Here is a 13733-nt window from a genome sequence, read left to right on the forward strand (position 1 = left end):
ATTATAATTGTGTTTTATCAGACATGAAAACATTTTTTAAATGCATTAATTTTTAAGCACTTATCCAGAGCTGAGTCACTAACAACTTCAGATCTCTGGGAAGTATTTTAAATTCTGAAATAAGATGGGAAAACCATCTCTAGGCAACTAAAACCATCATCACAGAACTTGTCTGATAAAAAGCCAGAAACTTTATTAGAAGGAGGTGGCCTAATAACTCAGAGCCAAATATCTACATCCATCCACCCATATTTTAAAGTAAGAAGATTGGGTTTTTTTTGTTCCTCAGCTCACTGCCTATCAGAAACACCACTAAGAGGGAACTGGCACCACTAGAGGCAAGTGCAATGATACAAGGAGAGGGAGAAACCTGAGCAAATGCTATCAAGAGAGGAGGAAAAAAATGTTTCAGGTAAGATGAGACCATGTAGCACAGGCACACTGAGTGCAACACTGAATTGTGTCACAGAAAGAGGAAAGTGCATAATAGTAAAAACTTTTTTTTAAAAAAAAGATTATTTATTTTGGAAAATTCACTATTCTGACAACAACCACCAATTTTCCAGTAGTAGATAATATCTTTTAAATTCTTTTAGCATATAAAATCTTGTCAGTCAATTAATTAGATATCGTCAATCTATGAGATCCTATTTCAAACCCTCCAGGTTAGCAAAAACTTTGAAAATACCAAGTGTTTTGGCAATGTAGTGTAATGCCAAGTCATAAAATGCTGATGGGAGTCCTGAAAAACAAGAATAAGCTAGTAAACTTGAATGTATGTATATAGTAGCAATTACAGCTTCCTGTAGAGAAAAAGATCACCGGTATGTACTAGGGCATATGGAAAATAATATTCTTAGCAGCACTGCTGTAATTGAAAAAAAGTGGAGAAAAATAAATGGCTATCAAAATTAATGATTATAGTACATTCACTCAATTGCATAATTTAAAGCAGTGAAAATAAACTAAAGCTGTATGTAAAAAACATGTCTATATCTTAAATAATATTGAACAGAAAAATAAGCTTGTAGAAGATTAACTACAATATGGTTACATTTTTATAAAGGTCAGTGCAAGCTGAACAAAATAATATGATGGGGTTAGTGTTTTGGCAAAATATATCCACTTTTCCCTTGAACAATGTGGCTCTGTACTGTGTGGCTCTGCTTATATGCAGCTTTTTTTCAGTAGTAACTACTACAGTGCTACACAGTCAGCAGCTACGGACCACAGATACAGAGGGTGGGCACCCCTAACCCATGCACTGTTCAAGGGTCAACTATAGTTGCAACACACTCTGTGAGAAGAGACCTGATTTCACTATATGGGAAGTTTACTCCAAGTGAAATCTCAGACATGGTTTTCAGGTGAGTTTTTGTTTTTATATGAAAATGCTTTGTTTCACTCAAACATTTTTAGTGATGGGAGTTTCTCTATTCTACTGTTAGTTGATAATGAAAGGTTGGCTATTATATTCAATACTTTATATGTTCGAGAACTTTATATAGCTAATATGTTTGTAAATGAATGGAGTTTGAAGATATTGGACAGATTCGTAGAAGAGTCAGTAGCAGGTTAGGCAGATACTTTGAACAATTACTTAAGATGCAGTAAATCCAGTTTCTTACAAGATGTACCTGACCTTCTAGTATAATAGATTCCCTAATCATACTCATAGCTCTGGTATTGGACTTACAGTCTCCATATGGGGTTGCATCGACCAGTGGAATTAGCAGACACTAAGAGAGTTATTAGGGAGGCAAATTGTATTTAAAAAATAAATATTAAAATCTTTTAGGTTTCATATATAGGTTAACAATGATGTCTTCCCTTAATCTATAGATGAGATTTTCCTATGCCTAATGTACCTCAAGGTGATTCATATAAATTGGAGAATAGTCTCTTTCTTGGGTAGATGATGAGGTTAAAGTAATAAATGTAACAAGAAATCTGTTTCAAACTTCAAAATTGTCAAGAAGATTCTTTAGCAGTCTATGATTAATGATGAAACTGAAGTCATTGTGATTAGAGAAATTTTCAAAAGTTCAGCCCCAAGGATATAAGGAAAAACTTTATTTCATTTGGGACGTCTGAAATTCAGCACAACAATGTTTGCTTTAGAATGTTTTCACTAAATTTGATAAATGTTCGTCAGGTGATTCTAAAGTTTCTGCTTAGTAGTAAAAGTTAAAACATCAAATACCTAACTAGTCACATACCTTGGTCAGCATCTAGTGTTGGAAAACAGAAATTCCTAAAATAAAAAAAGTGTATTGAATATATTTGAGAACAATGTATTTAAAACAATGTATTCAGTTTGCTATATGGTGGCCTAAAAATAGATTTTTAAAACTAGTCTTAGATTGTTTGCCACAGACTGTTTTTAGTAAAGAAACTTACCATTTCTGATACTTCAGCATCCTGTGGAAAAAAATAAGTTATTGACAATAAATGTTTTCTTCCATAACAAAATATTTTAAGGTAAAAACTTGCAAATGTCAGTATCAATGTTGGAACTGTTTTATCTGTGATTTTAAAAAGAATTTAATGTAAGTTTCCAGCTATAACTATATACCTGAAATGCAGTCCTTACATCATTCAGAGAAACATTTCAGAAACAGACATGGAAACCCCAAGTGAACAAAATACGATCATCAATGTGGTTAGTTTTATAAAAACAGGACCTTTAATAGTAAAATCTTTATTATGTAATAACATGGGTAATAGCTTTGAGACTTTTGTTATGTTAAAAAGGTTACCTGGGTAGTAGGGTAAAGAATGTAAAAATAATTGGCAGAGTTAAATCGAACATTTTCTTTTCACCAAGCCAGAGGTTTTACAGGAGTTGACATTTTCTGTGATGTAGTTGTCAGTCATGTGCTATCTAGCAGTTTGTTCTAAATTTAAAAGCATAACAATTTGTCCCTTTAAAATATAGCTTTTTAATAGAACTTTTGAAGAGGAAATACATTTATGTGGTTCAAAATGCAAGAATAAAAAGTAGTATAGAGTGAGTGAATAGCCTCCTTTCTCTAGCCAATCTCTTGCATATTCTTCCAGACTTTATATAAGAAAATGCATTTTTATCTCCCCTTCTCTCTTTTCACACAGAATTTAGCATATTATACATACAAGTCAAAACTTAAATTTGTTTTAAATAACACTAGTTGTGGAGGTCTTTCTATATCATTATATACCATACATCATCATTCTTATTTTTAAAATAGCTGTTTGAGATTCTTTATATGGATTTCCCACAGTTAATTTACAAGTCCATTTGTGGTAGGCTGTGTTCAGCAATATCCATTTCCTGACCTTTGAGATCACACTTCTCTATCACCTTCCAGCCACATGTCTTGTTTTGACCAATGACACATGAGTGGCAGTGACATGTCTCTTACTGTACAAACTTTAAGGGGACAGTGAATATTTTGTCCTGTTCTATCTTTTCTTACCCTTCCCTCTCCTTCTTCTTAACCAGACAATGAAACCAGTACAATTCCTTTTTCAACCTGGAAAAAGGTACTCCTTCCATGTGCACTCCAGAAGGCGTACAGTAATTAGGACCCGTGCTAATTAATTAAACACCTTGTGTGAATGAGAAACACTGCCAAAATCCACAAGGCATGTTTTCATTTGTTACCATATCATGATTGATATGAAAAATGATACCAGAATTAGTGTGCTACCATAACATAGACCTATGTGTCATCGACATCCTGGTTAGGAAATAAATTGCAAGAAAAAATTTTTTAAGTAAGTTGGAAGGATGGAGGTCTCCATTAAGCTTTGGAGAAACAGTGATAAGACTGTAGTCTGCAATAACTTGCAAGTCAGTAACATCCTTTATAGTTTGGTGAAAAGGTTGGGAAACAGAATACTAGTAGTGTGGGTTGTCTACTGTTAACTATACTTGAAGAAGAAGAAAGAAATAAGCCCAGAGCAGAAATTGCCAGTTTGAAAGGAAAAATGAAAAGGAAGAAGACAGTCCTGAAAGTTAGGACTTGAGGTTTGTAAGAGGAAATTGTGTCTTGATTTCAAACTGTAAAAGGTAAAATTAAGAGAAAAAGCCTGTGAAATCAGCCTTGTAGCAAAGATCATATAAAACATATGGACCATAAAATAAGAGCTAAAACATTTGAACAGGTTAAGTGGCCGGCAATACATTTTTTTTGTTGGAAAGATGGTTTAGTGAAAAAAGACTAAGAATGTGATTTTCTTTAAAATATAACTCTGATAGCTCAAGGTATCTGCAATTAAGTATACACAGAGGGGCATGTCCTGGGAAGAATTTGACTGTGGCTATTTGTATGTACATAATGATGATTGAAATCAAATAAATAAGAGGTCAATAAATTATTTCAGAGTTATACTATCAAGAGAAACACTAACCTGGACTGAAGTAGACTGTTGTGCTTCTAACTCTTTGTGGGCAGAAAATGGGCTGAGAAAGCTTTTCACCACTTAAAAAGTTATGTTGTCACATGTCTTCTTCTTTAGTTGTAACCTAGGAAGATAATGGAAAAAGAATTACCTCCCAGAGGGTGGACTCAAGGACCATGGATAGCTGTGGACTGGGAATTACTCTTAGGTTAGGAAGACAAATCAGAGGCTTATTCTCCACTTTCAGGACAAAAGCTCATTTCTTCATATGACCAGCGTGAATTGGCCTTGCTAAATGTGAGTAATTGCTATATGTTTCTCAGTATTTCTCCATCTGAATAGAGTTGTTCATAGCAGGTATGCTGTCCTTGTTTCACTACTCTGTGTCTGGCAGAGGGTGTGCCAGAACGACTGTCTGAGACCTAGGGCTTGAAGATCAAAGCAGTAAATGGATGCGGGGTGTTTGGGTAGTTTCCCTTGGGAGGAGGTGAGTGTGAGAGAGGGAGGGAACCAAAGATTTGCTGATCTGAAGATTGTGGTCAGTCCTATTAGTTCACTAATATTCAATTTCCTACCATAGAAGAGAATTCTGTTCAAATTACTACTCTCATTGGCCAAAATTGGCCATATGCCTTGCTTTTACCAAAATAAATAGATAAATAGAATTGATACTGTCAGCATTTTTATAGCATAGGGCAGACTTTTCTTTTCCATCACTGCAGCCCTCAATGTTTCCAGACAGTTCCTGTTCCATAACCTTCTAGTAGGTGAATAAATTCTCTAAGCAGAATCCATGTAAAGACCCCACTGAGCATGTAGGATGAAATAAATAACATTTTACTGTTTTAAACCATTACAATTGTGGTATTGTCTGTTGAACCTAACGTCGCCTATTCTGATATATAAGTTTTCTCCAACCTGTTGCTCTAACAAATACAATTGCAGTGACTTACACACATCCTTTTGAAAATGAGTAAGGGGACCTGAGGTTTAAATTCTCAAAAGTGAAATTATTATATTTATTTACTAGGAGTTTATGACATGCTTATTAACACACCAAGAAAACTTTGATAATACATTTAGGATGGTCAGTCTGGAAAGCAAACATTTTGAAAATGAGCAAAAAATGTTTGTGAGAGAAACATCCTTTGGAGAAAGCATTTTGTAAAATGATTTAAAATGTTTTTATCTGTATTGGCTTCAGAATCACATACGTATTATCAAAAATCTTATCTTCTATAAAATTATAAATGTAGACACTTAGAAACAGAATTTTCTACCAGATTAAAATCTTCCATGCAGTTTCAGTGGGTTTTGAATCTAATTTAAAAATCTGTAACATCTGATTGTAGGAAAGGTATACATTTACAAAGGAAATTAAGGTACTAAAGGAAGAACATCATATGATCATATTGCTAGATGTATACATAGTATTTGATAAAGTTCAGCACTCAGTAGTAGAAAAAACAAATAGGACCATAAGGTAATTTTCTTAATCTGAGAGATGGTATCTATAAAAAATATTTGGCAGACTTTATTCTTAAGTGTGAAATACTAAAAACTTTCTACTCGAGATTAGGAATAAGAAGGATGTCAGCTTAGCTTACGACATTTCTATTAAACATTGTATTAAAGGTCTTACCCAGTGCTGTAAGTCATGAAAAAAGAGTTAGAGACAGATCTGCCATTTTTAATAGTTGACATGACTGTGATTAGAGAAAATGCAAAAGAATGAATAAATGACTTAATAAGCAAATTTAGCATGATCACTGGATATAAGATCAGTATATAAAATCAATTGCATGTCTATATATTAGCATCAAACGACTAGACATGACATTTTTTAAAGTTTTCAACTAAGTAGGGAAAATGTACCATTTTATAAACCAGCAAACTTCTAGAAATAAATCTAATTTTTCAACAGCCGCCACTACAAAACTGCCACAAGTGCTACTACTCTATATGAAAAAAAAAGGTGGCATACCATTGACAAAAAACATTAAAGTAGGCCTAAATATAGAGATTTATGATGTTTATTGATTGAAAGATTCAGTACTATAAAGATGGCAGTCCTACATAAATTGATATATAGCTTTACTGTCAGCCCAATAGAATGTCTACCTATTTTGTGTTTTTGGAAATTAACAAGTTCATTTTAAAATTTATATGAAATGCAAAGGAGAATCATTTAAGTAACAGAAGATGAATTTGGTTTGTGCTGTTATTCTCACACTCACTAGAAAGTGCTTTTCCTCCTCTGACAAAATGAGGGAAAATACAATTTCCTTTGGCACCACAGTTTGTCAAAATACTTTTACCTGCCCCCCCCACCCCCGTTCTCTGTTGATAGTCTCTGCAGTTGCCTTAATGTAACGCTAAGAAACCACTTTTTTCTTTTTTTTTGGCCTAAGGACCTTTAGTTGCTTCAAAACTTAGTCTAGGGAGCATAGGTAGCTGAATTAAAGCTTGCTTAAAGTTTCGCCACATCATTAAAGACTACGTATTAAATAAAGACCTCCTTGATCCAACAGACAAAAGAACCTGCTTAGAGTTGTACCTTTAACAAAATAATTTTTAATAAAACTAATACATCTCAGCAAGACTAACTAATTGCTATCTCTGCTTCCAGAATCCAAATGGCAATAAACAAAATTCACAAAAAGCCTGGCCTTCAATCTTATATTCATATCCAGATGACTCTTTCTTACTCTGAGGAGTGCCTTTCCCAGTAATTTTCTATCTCATCAAACTCCTGGTCTCAGCTTAAGGTAAATTTCTGGGAGCTTTCACAGCCTTCTCATTCTGAGTTAGGTGCTTCTCCTCTGTGTAATCTTGGGACCCTGCTTATTTATCTCTCATGGATCACTGTAAACATTGTGTTATAGAAATTTTAAACTCAATACATTTGTATTCAGTTCAGCTAAGCTTCAGAATAAAATAGACCCCGATGTCTCAAAACCAATACAATGTCTCAAAAACAATAGAGGTTTATTGATCACTCAAGTTAACAGTTCAAGGAAAGTATATCTAGTTCTCAGGTATCTCTCATCCATGAACTGAGGCACCATCTGCTTTCTCTAGGACAGCATAGTCACTTGCATTCAGTGGCAGGAGAAGATAAAACAAGAAATATGCACAGGGGAATTTTTTATCCAGGTCTGGAAGTGGTACACATCACTGCAGTTATATTCTCTTGCATAGAGCTCAGTTACATGGTTCATTTAACTACCGGGGACTCTGGGAAATGTAGACAGGGTATGTGGCTAGCCCATATTAGAGACCTCTGACAAAAGGTTCAAACCAAATTTATTGTTTCCTGACACCCCTTCCCTTTACTATCCTGCTAATGTGTTTGATTATATCTCCCTCCATTCATTCTCTAAATGTATAAAATGTAGGAAGACCATTCGGCTCTTTGAGGGTGCTGTCTCAACAATATGCAAATGGACCTCTCTACACTCAAGTGCATTGTTTTAAACCATTGCCCTAGTGTAGACAGCAATATCTTTTACATAATCGAGTTTGAAAGTCAAACTTGTCTTACCACAACTAGTGCTTCTTTATTAAGCGAACTTTCCAGAATCTAAGCAAGGAGTTTTCAAAATTTATAAATCTGCTATGATATTCTCTTAACTGAGTCTCCATTATGAGTTCTGTTTTTAGGGGTTCCCATTTCCTAGGGATTGAAATTAAACCCCAATATGGTGTTCAATGCCTTTCATAATCAGAATCTGCTGTCTCCAACAGCGTTCCCTCTTCTTACCCGCTGTACTTCAGACACAGGATACTATTTCCTGCCCTTGAATAAAACATGCAATTTTCGGTCTCTGATGCTTTCCTTCCTGTGCCAAAAATAGCCTTTTCCCTTACTCCTTCTCTCATTTTCCTTCTCTGCCTTCTTAATATAGCTATCCTTAAGGTATAACTCAAATGTTACATATTTTGCAAGGCTTCTCTTTCTTAATATCCATAAATCTCAATTACTTTTTCCCTTTTGCTCCCACAGGAAATGTTTATAGTTGTTTTATACCATTTATCACTGTGGACTTGTATTGTAGTTACTTGTGAATGTATGTCTCTTTACCTTCACCCAGGATAGACTGAGATTCTTGGTAGTAGTTAAAGCATCTTATCCACCTCTGTGCCTCTAGTGTATGTACACAAAGTAAATACTTGTGGGATTGAATTGTAATAATCCGGGTACTTGTTTATCAATGAATTTAAGGAAAAACAAAAAGCCGAAAATCCGTTATGTGTTTTTTCTTGATTCTTACGAAGAGAGCTTCAAAATAGTTCTTAGGAATTAAGAGAACATTTTGTGAACAAATATAAAAATACAGGTGTGAAAATGGAAAAGAATAGTATTTAAATGAATCTTTTCAAATAGCGTTAATCAAGTGTTGTAAGTGGATATCACTTATATACTGCTAGAAAGCCATATGACCAAGCCACATGGGCTTCACTAAGAATACACAATGAGTATTTTAAAATTCTGTGTTAGATATACTTCAGGATGTGAGTGATCTATATACCAAGAATACATTTTCTATGGTTATGGAAGGAGGGAGAAGAACCTACTAGAAAATATATGGATGAATACAAATTTGCCTTTGATGGGCTTATGCAAGAAAAACAGCTAAGGCAGTTTATCAGTGACTGACAAGTACTTTGCAAGTCAGAAGACTATTTTTTGATGCCAGAATTAGAGATCAGAACCACCTTTGTTCAATGGAGAATGCCAACTCTTGCATTCTTCCAGACCCTCTCAGTTGCTGTACGCAGACAGACCTAACTAATCTCTACCTTAATCAAGGAGTATATACAAAGAGCTCCAGCTTTACCAGATGGTAAGTATAGAATACATCTACTGCCAAAGATCTGTTGTCCCATATATAATAGTGTGAGCTTTGAATAACCACGTGACCCCTGGGGATCAAACTTGTACCACCCTCTGCCCCACTGCCTTGGCCTGGGGTTCTTCCTCCATGACTCTGCCTGGTACTACAGTTGTCTGCTGTAGCTGAAGCCTTACCTAGAACTTCAGCTCTATTGTTTGCAGCTGATACTTTAACACTGTCTGAAACCCTGTCTTCTAGGTGATGAATTATTTTCTATATCCTTACAGTGATGAGCTTTCCACCTCAAACCTGTTTTTCCCTATTACCTGCTTTCTGGGCTCTTTGCCTATGATCCAGATTTTGGTTTGGACTTCAACTTCTGACTTAATCAAATCAGAGAAGGCTTTGTCTCTTAAGTCACTAACAATTGGATAGCATGACTCTCCCTTCCCATCCTGTTTTCTAAAGAGCTAATCCTACAAATGGGTCCATGTCCCCAGCTTGCTCTTTTATCTTCTCTGCCTGCTTCTGCCCAAGTTGAGAAGATCTCCGTCTGGTTTTTTTTTTTTTTTCTTTTTGCGGTATGCGGGCCTCTCACTGTTGTGGCCTCTCCCGTTGCGGAGCACAGGCTCCGGATGCGCAGGCCCAGCGGCCATGGCTCACGGGCCCAGCCGCTCCGCGGCATATGGGATCCTCCCAGACCGGGGCACGAACCCGTATCCCCTGCATCAGCAGGCGGACTCTCAACCACTGCGCCACCAGGGAGGCCCTCTCCGTCTGTTTTTGATCCAGTTTGGGCCTATGAAAATGGTTACTACAGAACACTGCGACTTTTGTTTACAGCAGCCACTGTTCTATCTGCAAATGGACATAATTTGTCCCTTGATTCCTCTGAGGCCAGTGACCCAAGGGTTTGTGCATAATCACACTGCATTTTGCAAGTCTCTACACAGCATATGTAGACATACTTATTAGCTTTCATTCCTGTTTCTGTAGCAGAGGTGAGCTTGTCTGTTATTCTCTGACATGTTTCATGTCTTATTAAGCTTGTAGCTACTATCTCTTCTCCCCCTTCCTCATTCCTTCTCCACACAGTCAGGGTAAGGGTACTAAGGCAGCTGGCACAAAGGAAATATCACAGTTCAGAGGGCAGACTATGGCGTTTTGTCATTGAATTTTTCAAAAACTAGCTGTGTTTCCTTAGGCAAATCATCTACCCTCTCAACCTCAGTTATTTCCCTTATCTGTAAATTGGGAAGAATAATATATTTTATTCTGTTGTGAGAATTTTAAAACAGGCTCAATGTAAAGAGCTTGTTATAATACTCAGCATATTAAGGCTTAGTGGATGATTATGGTAAGCATTTAAAATGTTTGTTAAATAAATAACTGAGACCAAATAAGAAATCATTAGACTAGGAAAACAATTAAAGGGAAGTTATTGTCTATGGAATACAAATTAAGAGTAAGAATGCTTGTGCAAATAAAATCCAGGAGGATATTTTGATGTAATGATACTTGAAGGGGGAAGAAAAGTTACAGGAAAACATTTTATTATTTATTTGTTTCTGTTAGCAAGACATTAGAAACGTAACTAAAACAAAAGTGTATAGGAGAAAGTTTCAGTAGTGTGAGATATAGTCTAGTTGGTAAATTAAAGGTAATAATTACAGAAGTGATGTCAGCATCATGGTTCCTCTTTTTAGTTCCCCCTTTTCAAGAAAAAATTAGACATTTATTCATGAACAAAAGTGCCTTTGTGGGAGCTGTGGGATCCAGCACCATATGCCAAGGGACATAAGAAGAGTCTCACCCATCTGTGTATCCAGCAAGAGGTACACAGACTTTAGTATGGACTGTGGAACCAGAAGAGAAGCAAACTTGCCCAAGCACCTTTTGCCACAGTTGGGAAAAAACCTGAAGAATATTGACCTGAGCAGATATCCACAGACATGAGAGACATTTCAGAAGTCCAGCCTTCCTGACTTCCTGGAGGGATATTCTAGCATGCCATTGGTGCAGTGAGGTTGGTAAGAACAACTTCAACAGTGCTGCCCCCGCCCAAGGCAAGCCTGCACAATGCTGAACTGTCAGGTGGTGGTGACCTCTCCCTCAGGGGAAAAGGAGAGCAGTGAGTGAGTGTCCAACTACCCCAATGATACAGAACCCAGCTGGAGAAAACTTTCTCTCCAGCAGCACTCAGAGTCCTGAGGACAGGACCTTCATGACTGAGAAGAGGGAGGAAATGAGGAAAGAGGGATATAAGAATAACAAAGGACATTAAAGGAAAACAGACCCTGATGCGTGTGCTCAGCAGGAAGTCCACCCATGAGCACTGGGGAGTACCACACATGTACACACAGCAGGAGCACTCCCTATGGGAGCCAGTAATCACCCCCAGTACCCTATCCACACCTCCTCCCACTCTGCAGCCAGCTCCTGAGTACAGTAATGAGATCAAGGTCCAGTAGACAGAATATGCTCAGATAAACTAAGAAAAAAGAGAGAAGACTCAAATAATGTCACAAATGAAAGAGGAGACATTACAACTGATACTACAGAATTACAAAAGATCATGAGAGACTACTATAAACAATATTTTGTCAACAAATTGAATAACTTAAAAAGAAATAGATTCCTAGAAACACACAACCTACCAAGATTGGGAAGAAACAGAAAATGTGAGTAGACCACAATAATGAGTAAGGGGATTGAATCAGTAATCAAAAACCTCCCAACACAGACAAGCCCCAGACCAGATTGTTTCACTGGTGAATTCTATCAAACTTTTAAAGAATAATTATAGCCAATCCTTCTCAAACTCCTCTACACTTCCAACCGTATTTTACAAGGCCAGGATTACTCTTTTACTAAAGCCAGATAAGGACACTACAAAAAAAGAAAACTATAGACCAATATCCCTGATGAACATAGATGTAAAAATTCTCAACAAAATATTAGCAAACCAAATTCAACAGCACATTACAAAGGGTCATTCACCAGGATCAAGTGGGACTTATCCCAAGGATGGCTCATCACATACAAATCAATAAATGTGACACACCACAATAATAAAATGCAAGACAAAAATCATATGATCATCTCAATTGATGCAGAAGAAGCATTTGGCAAAATGCAACATCCTTTCCTAATAAAAAAACTTTCAACAAACTGGGCATAAGGAGAACATAACTCATCATAATGAATGCCATATATGACCTACCCAAAGCTAAAATAGTACTCAATGGTGAAAAACTGAAAGCTTTTTCTTTAAGATGAGGAACAAGACAGGGTACCCATTCTCACACTCATATTCATCACAATACTGGTAGTCCTAACTACAGCAATTAAGCAAGGCAAAGAAAATAAAGGGCGTTCAAATTGGAATGAAAGAAGTAAAATTCTCTTTATTTGCAGATAATATGATCTGCAATGATCTGAACTCCCTAAAGACTTCACCAAATAACTGTTGGAACTAATCAATGAGTTTAGCAATGTTGCAAGATACAACATCAACATACAGAAATCATCTGCATTTCCATATGCTAAAAGAGAACTTCTGAAAAAGAATTAGAGAAAACTACCCCATTCACTATAGCATCAAAAACAATAAAATAACTAGGAATAAATGTAACCAAGAAAGTGAAAGATCTATACACTGAAAACTATGAGACTTTGATGAAGAAATTAAAGAAGACACAAATGAAAAGGTATCCTTTGTTCATGGGTTGGAAGAATATTGTTAAAATGTACATAATATCCAAAGCCATCTATGGATCCAGTGCAATCCCTCTCAAAATTCCAACAGCATTGCAAGGATCACAATTTTTTTAAAAAAATCCTGTAATATTTAAGGAACCACAAAAGACACTGAATACCCAAAGAAATCCTTAGAAAGAAGAACACAGCAGGAGGCATCACACTTCCTGATTTCAAAATATACTACAAAGCTATAGTAATCAAAACAGTACGGTACTGACATAAAAATAGACACATAAACCAGTGGAACAGAATTGAGAGCCCAGAAATAACCCCCCCACACACATTTACAGTCAACTAATATTTGACAAGAAAGCCAACAACGCTCAATTGGGAAAATAATAATCTCTTTAACAAATGGTGCTGGGAAAACTGGACAGCTACATGTAGAAAAATGAAATTGGACTGGATCTTACACTCTCACAGAAATGAAGTCAAAATATATTGAAGGTTTTAACATAAGACCTGTTACCATAAATGTAATAGAAGAATTCATAGGGAAAAATCTCCTTGATATTGATCTTGGCAATGATTTTTTAGATATGACACCAAAAGTATAAGCAGCAAAAGCAAAAATCAACAAGTAGGACTAAAAAGCTTCTGCACAGCAAAATAAACAACCAAAAAGGCAACCTATGCAATGGGAGAAAATATTTGCAAACTATATATTGGATAAGGGGCTAATACCTAAAATATACAAGGAATCTATACAACTGAATTAAATAAAGCCAAACAATTGAGTTGAAAAAGGGC

At 36.0% G+C, this 13733-nt stretch overlaps 1 long non-coding RNA gene across 1 annotated transcript in view; it reads left to right on the forward strand.

Moving 5' to 3' along the window:
- Window positions 1-300: 300 nt before the first annotated feature.
- LOC309810074 overlaps window positions 301-13733 on the forward strand; it is a 34677-nt gene continuing 21244 nt past the window's right edge. Inside the window, exons 1-2 of the long non-coding RNA XR_014294934.1 lie at window positions 301-412; window positions 4501-4680. This is a non-coding gene — a long non-coding RNA (uncharacterized lncRNA). The remainder of the gene's footprint in view (window positions 413-4500; window positions 4681-13733) is intronic.

The sequence above is a fragment of the Mesoplodon mirus genome (assembly GCF_964341445.2).
Source record: "Mesoplodon mirus genome assembly, chromosome: 9".
Classification (NCBI taxonomy): Eukaryota; Metazoa; Chordata; class Mammalia; order Artiodactyla; family Ziphiidae; genus Mesoplodon; species Mesoplodon mirus.